The sequence below is a fragment of the Microcaecilia unicolor genome, chromosome 1 (assembly GCF_901765095.1).
Source record: "Microcaecilia unicolor chromosome 1, aMicUni1.1, whole genome shotgun sequence".
Lineage (NCBI taxonomy): Eukaryota > Metazoa > Chordata > Amphibia > Gymnophiona > Siphonopidae > Microcaecilia > Microcaecilia unicolor.
This window is the reverse complement of record NC_044031.1, coordinates 634,353,011-634,365,156: the sequence shown is the minus strand read 5'-3', so window position 1 is coordinate 634,365,156 and position 12,146 is coordinate 634,353,011.

Below are 12,146 nucleotides of genomic sequence, written 5' to 3'. Positions count from 1 at the left end.
CTGACTGTATCTCTTACCCTCTGGAGTCTACTCTAAAAATTTTAGGGGTTGTTGTTGATTGGAACTTAACCTTTGAATTGTCTTCGGTGGTTACTAAATCTTTTAAATTACTTTGGAAGCTGAAGCGCATTATTCTTTCCAATGTGCATCACCTTGTATTTGTCCGCATTAAATTTCATCTGCCATTTGGATCCCAGTCTTCCAATTTCCTAAGGTCTTCCTGAAAGTTTTCACAGTCCGCACATGTTTTAACAACCTTGAATAGTTTTGTGTCATGTGTAAATTTAATCACTACTGCCCAGCTAGGCACCCACTCAGACATTAGACACACTTTCCCCATTTGTGAGCACCAGATCCAACATTGCTCCTTCCCTCATGGGTTCTGTCACCATTTGTCTGAGCAGAACACTTTGAAAGGCATCCATGATCTCTCTACTTTCTGATTCTGCAGATGAAACTTTCCAAGTTGTATCCAGCAGGTTGAAATCTCCCAGCAACAGCACCTCCACTTTCTTTCCCAACTTTTGGACATCTGTAACCAGATGTTTATCTGGTTGCTCTGATTGTGGTGGAGGTCTGTAGACAACACCCATGTGGTCAGGGTCCCATCTTCTCTTTTCAAGGTGATCCATACTGTTTCTTCCTTTCTCCAGGCACCCTGCATTTCAGTTGCTTTGATATCGTTTCTCATATACAGAGCTACTCCTCCACCTTTTCGACCATCTCTAGCCTTCCTAAATAGATTATAGCCCAGTATGTTTGCATCCCATTCATGAGAATCACTGAACCATGTCTCTGTAGCCTAGTGATTAGAAGGGTTGGCCTCTCATTCCAAGGTGGCCAGTTCAGATCCCAGCACTAACAGCTAAGACCGCAAGGTCACTTCAACTCTTGGCGGCCATTTTGAATCGGCGCTGAGGATCACCAACAGGAAGGACGCATGCAGGGCAGTGCTCCGGGCAGGAAAGAGGGGGCTCTTTCCTGCCCCAAAGAGGTTACTAGACCACCATGGAAGTAGTTAGTAAGGGGAGGGGAGGCTAGCAATCTGCCCGTTTGTCCGGATTTCTGGACAGACGGGCATGCTGGCGGGCGGGCCATCCTATAGGACGCCCACCCGCCAGCCTGCCCGTTTGTCCAGAAATCCGGACAAACGGGCTGATTGGCAAACCCCACCCGGTTGCCCGGACATGCCCTCAAAAAGAGGACATGTCCGGGTAAATCCGGACATATGGTAACCCTATTTACTAGTGTCACTTTGGCCGCCTCTGCAATGTCATCGTTCAAACTCTCTGTTAAACTTGCCTCACTCAAGTAATAACCTCTCCATACTATATATATTTCATCCAGTAAGCCATACACCATCAGGACATAAAATTGGTATTTTGTAAAATCTTGAATGTTTCTTAGGTGAACACAGTGCTAAAAGCAAAATAAAGCATTCAGATTATATCCTTTTGAAAGAAGCAAATGCCTGTTTCTGTGATGGATGGCTAAAGAGAAGGAGGGGGGCTTTCGGTGGATGGTTAGAGAAATGAGGGTAAGTGTGTGTGTGTGTGTGTGTGTGTGTGTGTATGGCTAAAGAGGAGGGGGGCTTGCAGGGGATGGCTAGTGAGGAAGTGGGGGCTGTCCTTTTTGAAACAGCTGAGATTACACTGTAAATTGATTTCACAGAGTCAGTGTGAAAAAGGCAAACACCAAATTTCTTTTTCCTTTCCTACTGCTGAGAAAGGGAGGCAATACAGAAAAAGCATTTATTCTGCCATTGCACTTTGGCTTGTCTGTAACTTTTTAAGTTCTCCCTGTAAGTTTTGTTGTGAGCTAGCATTCTGCCTTTGAAAGGGTCTGAAGAGAAAACCAACTCGGCTCTTATAGCAGACCCCCTGGTATTTTTTCTGCCTCACTTCATCCTTTTAGGGCATGATCTCACTTGAAAACAGGAGGGGACAAGCTCTTGCATTCTTATGTAAGCTAAAAGCAAAATGGAGGAGGATGGTTGGTCTATTTTTTTGTTTCAAAAGCTAAAACGGCTGTCATTCAGTAAAAACAGTTTTAAAAGTAAGAACAAGTAAGGTATCCTTTTTTGAAATAAAAAAATGATAAGAAAAAGAAAACAAAAATGTCTATTTTCTTTCCTGTGAGAAAAAAAGGTTAAGGTTCGGATGCATGACTAAATTCTGTCAAGGCTGTAGAAGGCAGTATCAGGGGTTTTTTGACATCACTTCCTATCATGTGAACCCATTTAAGATTGCAGCTATTAGTGGAAACAGGAAGTGACATGATGCATACGGTGGTGGACGCCATCTTGGCAAATGGGTGTGGCTATGATGGGTTTAATCCTGCGGCCATCTGAAGGGTCTGTTCCCAGCACTGCTCAGGCCCACCTGCACATGGGAACGTACTCTACACTGGCATAACCTTCTCCCTACCTTCTGGGTTCCACTTGCCTCTGGGTGAGTCTCACACCCACAAGTTATCCCCCCAGTGGTTTCTAAGGACACTGGGGCCACAATTCCAGGGGACCCACAGTTCCTAGAAAACACCCATAGACCCCAAAACACACACCACCCAGATTCTTAGTCAGTCCAGGACATCAGAGTTAATAAACTAATGGGTTTATTATCAGAAGAATAGAACAGTGAACAATATAAAACAGATGGAAAAACAACAAGCAATAACAGATAACTGAATAAGGATAAATATTAAAACTATCTAAACACTTTGTCACTATATGGGTAGCACCTGGGGAGTTTCAGGAAAATAACTGCTCACAGGTCTTGAACAGGGCCTCAGGACAGGGATTCTTACCCTCTGTTTTCCCTATCTAAGACTAGGTAAAATCCATTACTTCCTGGCTAGATTTTGAACTCCAGGGCCAATCATAACCCAGAGCACCAACTTTAAATGTATCTGGCCAATGGCACTGCAGGTTACCTTCCCACAGGGCTAAAACTGAAAAAGAAAACAGTCTTTCCTGCAGCAGCTTTAAAACAGAAAACGAACACCACTTACTGCCCAAACAAGAGAAATACACTATATGGAAACATTAATACAATCCATAGGCTAGAAAACCCCCTGTTTCGCCATATGCAGCAGTACAGAAAAAGGCCAATCTGTGCCTAATTTAAGAGCGAGGATCTACATCAGGTTTCACTTGGTGTAAATCAATGTGCCTAAAATTCAGAAATTTGGTATGGATCTCGGTGCCAAATGCTGTTCTATAATCCTCACCCAACTTGGAGAGCCCTTTATAGAATAGCACTTACCCCCAGATTCTATATAGCGCTACTAGAGACCGTGAAATTGGCACGGATTCTATAACAATGCAAGTAACTTAGCAAGTGTAACGAGCTAATGAGCGCTGATAATAGCACTTAAACAATTGGAACTGATTAGAATTTACACACACAACTCTGCTTATGATAATTATGGGCTAGATTCTATATCTGGCCCTGAAAAATCAGCACCGGAAAAAATGAGCGCTAAGGGTTAGAAGCTTAGTGGATATATCAGCACCTAAAACCACATGCATCCATGTACACCAACAAAAATGTGACGTAAATCCCAGCACCTAGATTTTACACACACTGGGCCATATTCTGTAACAAAGTGCGCTGAACCTCTAACGCATGCAGGCAAAAAGGGGTATGGTTATGGTCAGGGAAATGGGTGTTTCGTGGGCGTTCTGAAATTTACGCTCGTAGGTATAGAATATGGCCCACTGCGTGTAAATCTAGGTGCTGGAGTTTATGCCACATTTTTGTTGGTGAAAATGGATGCTTGTAGTTTTAGGCACTGATATATCAACTATGCTTCTAGTCTTTAGCTTTCATTTTTTTTTCCAGTGCCGATTTTTCAGTGCCAGATACAGAATCTAGCCCATAATGTCCATAATTAGCATAATCAGAAAATTAACAAATCAAACACTTACCTTGGTGTATTTAATACGGTGTTCAGTGGACCACAAATTTCTCCAATTTCCAGCATGCACTAAGTAGACGCTGCTCACATCTTCATTTCACACTGCCTGAGCAGCTACCTGACATGATGGTGTTTCAAGTGGCAACTCTACACCAGGGGCACAAGTCCTAAAAATGTCAAACACAAAAGATGCATTAAAGGTCCAGCTTTACTTCATACTCCATAACATGGCTGCAGGTTATTCAAACAAACACATTCAAAATGGCTCCTGGTTTTACAAAGCAAATATCACAGAGAAATTCACCTAAGTTCTTCATTAAGGGGTTCTTTTACCAAGCTGTGGCAAAAGGGGGCCTACGCTGGCATCAACACGTGTTTTTGATGCACCCTGAGGCCCCCTTTTACCACAGCGGGTAAAAGGCTGGGGTTTTTTAGAAAAAGAAATGGCCATGTGGCAAGTGAAGCACTTGCCGTGCAGCCATTTTGGGGATAGCACTTACCGCCACCCATTGAGCTGGCAGTAACAAGGCAGTGCACGGCACTACCCTATTACTGCTGGGTAAACACCAGCGCTACAAAAATAAAAATAGCTTTTGTAGCGCTGGAAATGGCACGCACTGGGACTGGGAACTACCGCCAGGCTGTTGTGGTAACTCGGTGGTACTTTGGCTTTAGCGACTGGTAAGCCTGCATTGGGCTTACCGCCACTTAGTAAAAGACCTCCTAAGTCCTGTAGGAGTTATTATGGCTAATTTATGTATCTGAGAGGCCTTTATACTAAAGCTCAGAGCGCTGCTGGACATTAGTGTGTGCTAAATGCCACATGGCCCACAGATATAAAATAGGGCATGCAGCACTTATCACATGCTAATAGAATTAGAGAACAAAAGAGGGCCACTAAAATTATTTTTGCTATGCTAGTTACCATTCTTGAACCCCTCCCAATCTGGGAGCTAGCACAACATCTGTTATTCTTCACTTCCTGTTCTCAAATGCCTCTTAGGCTCATTAAGTTTCAGTTTTATTTATCACTTTGTTCTTCCCATGTACACAAAAGGGAACAGACACAGTATTTTTATATATAATTTGCAGTATAGCAAATAAAGGTGAACTATGAGCTATGACTCACAGGTAGTTAGGATTCTGCCCTGTGCTTTTGTAATTCTTAGATGGAGAGGTCCACACACAGCAAACCTTCAGCGGTACAAGCACACCTTGAGCATTTTCCACAAGCAGCTTGCTGCCTCTTAATTGGGCACTTGCGAAAAACAAAATCACCAGTGTTTTTGCCACATTGAAACACCGTAATGGGAAAATCTACAAAACTTGAATGAACTGCCTGCCAAAATTGGCCAAAACTTCAAGTCAAGCTCTCAGATGTCTCCTCCTCACAATATTGTAGCAGCCAGTTACGATGAGCATACTAAGGTGCAGTGGCATAGCTACGTGGGGCCACGGGGCCTGGCCCCCGTAGATTTGGCCCTGGAACCCCCTGCCGCCAACCCTCTCGACCCCCTCCCCATTGCCAACTCTCCCCCGCCGTCGCCGTCATCGGCTACCTTTGATGGCAGGGGACCCCAACCTCCGCCAGCCAAGGTCCTCTTCTTCCGGCGCAAGGCTTCGTTCTGTTTCTGTGAGTCTGACATCCTGCACATAGTGGGGGGGGGGGGGGAAAGAAATGTGGCCATTTTACAGCTGTGGGAAAAGTGGCTTCAATGTTCAGGGAAACCCACGCGCTGTTCATAGCGCAGGCCACGCTTTAGTGCAGCTTAGTAAAAGGGCTCCTTAACCTTTTTATAAGCTTTCTACAATATAGGCAACGTGTATGCACAGTCTAAAAACCTACAGGTGAGAATGACATCTTCAGCTCAAGCTTTGAGCTCAACCTAAGAAGAACAGATCATCTTAATTCGTAAATACTGGGTGACAGGAAGGCTGCTCTTCAACAGGTAAGGATGGGCCATCCAAGGATAGTAACATAACATAGTAACATAGTAGATGACTGCAGAAAAAGACCTGCACGGTCCATCCAGTCTGCCCAACAAGATAATTTCATGTGTGCTACTTTTTGTGTATACCTTACCTTGATTTGTATCTGCCATTGTCAGGGCACAGACCGTATAAGTCTGCCCAGCACTAGCCCCGCCTCCCAACCACCAGCCCCGCCTCCCAACCATCATCCCTGCCTCCCAACCACCAGCCCCACCTCCCAACCACCAGCCCCGCCTCCCACCACCAGCTCTGCCTCCCAATCTGATGTATCTGTCCAATCAATTTTTTCATACAAGATAGATTATGATATTTTTATTTATATAGATTCTGCTCACACCTTTTTCAGTAGTAGCTCAAGGTGAGTTGCATTCAGGTACACTGGATATTTCTCTGTCCCAGGAGGGCTCACAGTACCTGAGGCAATGGAGGGTTAAGTGACTTGCCCAAGGTCACAAGGAGCAGCAGTGGGATTTGAAACGGCCACCTCTGGATTGCAAGACTAGTGCTCTAACCACTAGGCCACTCCTCCACACCACAGATCTGATTCTCAAATCTGCATGCATATTTTATTTAGGAAATTTTCAAATTACATTAAGCAAGAAGACTTGTACAGAAAAGCCAAATATATAGAACAAAAAAAAGAAAGTAATTTAAGAACATTTACATCCTATACAAGGTTATAGTCCACTATAAATGGATCCAAGATTAAGAGGGGGGGGGGGGGGAGGAGAGATAATTAGCAAAGAAAAAAAAAAGAAATCAAATAAATGACCCCCTAAGGAGTTTAACAATTCACTAACAGCTCAACTATACTCAAGAGGACACAGACTGAGGATTATTAATATCTATTCATTTAGTCACCGGAAAAGCAATCAAATGAGTTGGTTCGAAAAATATATATTTAACCGACTGAAATGTAACTATGCATTTACATGAGCACATAAAATAGAATTGATCTCCCAACTGCAGACACCTGGACGTTGCAACAAAAACTGTTTCCTTCTTTTTTGTGTCTCTCTCGCTAAATCAGTAAACATTTATGGCATAAAGTTCATAAACAATTCATAATTTTATTTTAAAAATTTTCATTTAAATGAGAGACACATATATAAGCAACATATAAAACTTGTAACAAGAAGTGAGTTAATGACTAAGAGATCCCAGTAATACAGAGATCTAGAAAAGCTGATGTTGGTTCTCTGTCTGCTGACTGTGGCTGGTTTCTGTTCCTCCTGATGTTTAGCAACTGGAATGCACATCAATTGTTAAACATAACTACAGTATTTTGGCAATCATGTCTAATGGGCCGATGATCAATAGTCAATGCGAGCACTAAAGGTCATTAGTGCCATTTTTGCACACGCACTCACCAATGTGGGATGATCAGTGGGGTTACCGCCGTAAACAGCGAGCATGCCAGGCACTTGCGCAGATGGCATTTAAATGTAGTAAATCTCATATAAATAAGGCCATTTCCTATTCCTCCTAGATAATCAAAAACTGGCACCGCAATGAACAGAGGTGTTGAACGGCATTAGACAGAAAACAACGCTGCAAAATAACACCAGGTCCTGGCTGGCGTTATTGTCGAGCAGATCCCATCAGAGCTAAAAAAAAAAGTTATATATGTGTAATTACCTCCTTCCCATGTGAGACGGAAGTAGTGCTGGAAGAACAAGCCTGCTTCTTCTTCCAGGTGTGCTCTGAAGAGTTTTTCGTCAATTTTGAGTGCTTTTGTCAACTTTCTTTAGAGATGTGTGATGGAGGCCTCTCAATAGTGTTTGCTTGCTATCGAGCGCGTGCAGAAGCGCATGTAGGAGTATAGGATACAGACCTGGAGAGGGGGGGGGGGGGGAGATGAACCCCAGGTCTTCAGGCCCCTACGTTGGTGCACTTTACAACACACCGTTGAGCTGTCCTACGCAGGGACACACACAATGGCACGCCTCACCTATGCACATGAGCATTGTTCCTGGCTTCTTTTTAGTGCATCAGATTAGTGCACAAGCACCCCGGCTGCTTAGCATATTTTATCATGTTGTTTAGAGGGGGGTTAACGCTACTACAGCGCTGCTTATATCTGCATATATTAACTCTGATCATGACCGCGCTGCTATTCCACGCTACTACGGCAATGGAATGGCAATATTTTGAGAGCACTATCCTGAATAGCGCTAGGTTTTGATCATCGGCGCATAACAGCCCAAGTCAAGTGAATTCCTACCACCCTCCTCCCCTCAAATTCATATTTCTGTAGGGTTAGGATTTCTGCCCAGTGGGGATCATATTTGAATGGTGTCTTGTTGCCATCTTGTGGTCATTGTAAAGAGTGTTTTGCTGTCTGTATTTTTACAAGTAAACTAATCAAATGTAGTAGACAGGTTAATTCTGGTATATTTTCAGATTTAAAATCTGGGCATTCTCCTGGATTCATCTCTAATCACTGTATCTTCAAGTTAAGAATGTCATGAAGAAAGCTTTTTAAAATGTACAATTATGAGCAGTGCATTTTTGTAGATAAAAAAGTGCAGGTACTCATACATAGCCAAACTTATGGGGCAGGGTGATTATTCATGGCTCTGCCACACCGCAACAGTAGCTACGCCTTTGTAACCAGCCATGCAACATATAAAAGGTGGCATTGTGGTAGGAAAACTGAGGGACGACAAGGCAGCTGCTTTTTTGAAGACAGAAAAAAAAGGTGCTGGTACTCCATACTGGTGTGTACCGGCTGAAAAAAAGCCCTGGTTCTGAGAATTCTAACATTTTTGTCTACTGAAATTTTTCACTTAGTGTTGTAGGCCTTAGGGATATCAGGCCTAGATTATTGCAACTACTTGTGTTTGATCTGTTCAATGGAAATCTTACAGCACTTCAAGTGGTACAAAATGTGGATGCTCAGTTACTGAATGGAGCACATTGCTGCGATACATTGTGCCTGTCCTGAATGAGTTGCATTAGCTGCCAATTAAAGGGGTAGCAACTAAGCTTTGCTTGATTGCTCCTGGGAGCATCAGATTGTGGGTTAGCAGCTTGATGCTATCAGGGAGGATGAATAACGCAGGTTGTGAGATTACTGGCAAGGTGCATTTATGTACAATGAGAGTCATTAAACCTGTGGTTAGTAACTCCCGTAGTAAAGTAAGAGATGGTGAAAGGCCAACTTTTACTGCTCCTTAGTAACTAACCCCCTGATTTGGTAGTCAATGCAGGACATGCATAATGTAATCCCAGCATGCTCCACTTCAATATGGCAGCTTGAGCCCTAGTGGTAATACTGCAAGGCCACCACTATAAGTTGCCAGTGCCATTTTAAATTCAGTGCTGGCAGGGGCAGGAACAGCTGGTTATTGTTCCTTCCCAGGAACCCCCTAGACCACCAGGGACTGGAAAAACTAGGCCCGGGAATGAGGGTGTATGGGAAGGGTGGTCTACGGAGGGGTTTGGGGGGGTGGTCTCTGTGGTTGCTATTTTTGGGGGGAGGTCTGTTTGGAGGAGATCAAAGCAAAGTTCAGCTGTGGCTCCTTAAGGTCATTTTATTTTTCTAATCATTTTTCCCAGTCTCTTGTTTGTGTTCCTCTGTTTTCTCTCTCCATGTCCACTATCCATCTACCCTCTACATCTCTGCCCTTATCTTCCCCTATTTCTTCCATCCCTTCCCTCATGTCCAGCATCCTGTGGCCTATCCCTCCCCCATTTCAAGCATCAACCTGGTTCCTTCCCTCATGCCCAACATGCCCTTTCTATATCTTTTTCCTGACCCCACCCCTCCATCCAGCAACTCCCCTTTATTTCCCAATTTCCTCTATGTCCTTATTCCCCCTCCTCTCTCCAATGCATCTTTTCTGTGGGTCCTTAGTTACTGCTCCCCTCCATCTCTCCTCTAAATCTCCTTGTCTCCCATAGCAGCTCCATTCCATATGCCCAGGTGACCACTATTTCACGGCTGCCACTGGGCCACTCAAAGACCAGCAACAGCAAATTAATGTTCTAGAAGCCAAAGGATCTGAGGTGACATGGCTTTACCAAAGGAAAATCCTGCCAAACGAATCTGATCAATTTCTTTGATTGGGACCAAGAACTGGATAAAGGACATGCAGTAGATGCAAAGCCTTTGATATAATCTCTCACAGAAGACTCATGAATAAGCTGAGTGGGCTGAACTTAGGATCCAAAGTGGTGAACTGGATTGGAGACTGGTTGACTGACAGGTGGCAGAGGGTGGTGGTAAATGGAATCCGCTCAGAGGAAAGAAAGGTGAGCAATGGAGTGCCTCAGGGTTGGTGCTGGCGCTGATTCTGTTCAATATGTTTGTGAGAGACATTGCTAAAGGGTTAGAAGGAAGAGTTTGCATTTTTGTGGATGACATGAAGATAGCCAATAAAGTGGATATTGCAGAGGGAGTAAAAACTATGAGAGGGGATCTCCAAATGTTGGAAGACTGGTCCAGGGTCTGGCAGTTAAAATTTAATGCAAAGAAGTGCAGAGTGATGCACTTGGGTGCAGAAATCCAAAATAGATGTACCATATAGGAGGAGAGAGATTGGTAAGCTCAACTCAGGAGAGGGACCTTGGGGTGATGGTGCCCGAGGATCCTAAGATGATGAAACCATGCATCAAGGCAGTGGCCATGGTCAAAAGCATGCTAGGCTGCATAGAGAAGAGTATAAACAGCAGAAAAAAGGAGGAGTTGATTTCTCTGTAAAAGTCATTGGTGAGGCCCCACCTGGAGTACTGTGTTCAGTTTTGGAGGCCATATCTTGCTAGGGATGTAAAAAGACTTGAAGAGGTTCAAAGAAATGTGATGAAAATGGTATGGGGTTTGCATAGCAAGATGTACGTGGAGAGACTTGATGACCTGAAAATGTATACTCTGGAGGAAAGGAGAAACAGGGGTGATACAATACAGACATTCAAATATTTGAAAGGTATTAATCCGCAAACGAACCTGTTCCGGAGAGGGGAAGGCAGTAAAACTAGAGAACGTGAAATGAGGTTGAAGGGGGGCAAGCTCAAGAAAAATGTCAGGAAGTATTTTTTCATGGAGAGAGTGGTGGGATACTTGGAATGCCCTCCCGTGGGAGGTGGTGGAGATGAAAATGGTAACGGAATTCAAAAATGCGTGGGATAAACATAAAGGAATCCTGTTCAGAAGGAATGGATCCTCAGAAGCTTAGTGGAGATTGGGTGGCGGCACCGGTGGTTGGGAGGTGGGGCTAGTGGTTGGGAGGCAGGGCTAGTACTGGGCAGACTTCTACGGTCTGTGCCCTGAAAATGGTAGACACAAATCAAGGTCAGGTATACATATAAAGTAGCACATATGAGTTTATCTTGTTGGGCAGACTGGATGGACTGTACAGGTCTTTTTCTGCCATCACCTACTATGTTACTATGTAATGGGTATTTCATTGCACTTCAGACAGGCGGACCCAGGCCCATACCCCCCCCCCCCCCACCTGTTACATTTGTGGAGGAAACTGTGAGCCCAACAAAACCCACCACAAACCCACTGTACCCACATCTAGGTGCTCCCTTCACCCCTAAGGGCTATGGTATTGGTGTACAATTGGGGTAGTAGGTTCTGGGGGAGTTTTAGGGGGCTCAGCACACAAGGTAAGGGAGCTATGTTCCTGGGAGCATTTTATGAAGTCCACTGCACTGCCCCCTAGGGTGTCTGGTTGGTGTCCTGGCATATCAGGGGGACCAATGCACTACAACTGCTGGCTCCTCCCACATCCAAATGGCTTGCATTTGAACATTTTTGACATGGACGTCTTTGGTTTTGAAAATCGCTGAAAGTCAAAGACGTCCATGTCTAGGGACAACCAAATCTAGGGACATCGAAATTTAAGGATGTCCTTGGATTTGGACGTCTCTGATGGTATTTTCAAAATGAAAGATGGACGTCCATCTTGTTTTGAAAATACGGTTTTCCCCACCCCCAGATTTCGACGTTTTGCAAAGACGTCCAAAGCGCAACTTGGACGTTTCTTTCGAAAATGCCCCTCCCCGTTAGAAGGCAGCATGAGACCACACAACCTTATATTTCTAAACAATGTCTTGTTCCCCCCCCATTTTATCATTTTGCCTATTTTTTTCTTCCATTTCCATCTTTGCTTTCCTACTGCTCTACCAGCTTCTCTTAACTTTTCCAGATATTGTCACCTGCCTTCTTCTTTGTGCTATGTCTTGTAGTTTATGAAAGCTAACCTCTTTTTCCTTGCTTTTCATTTCTT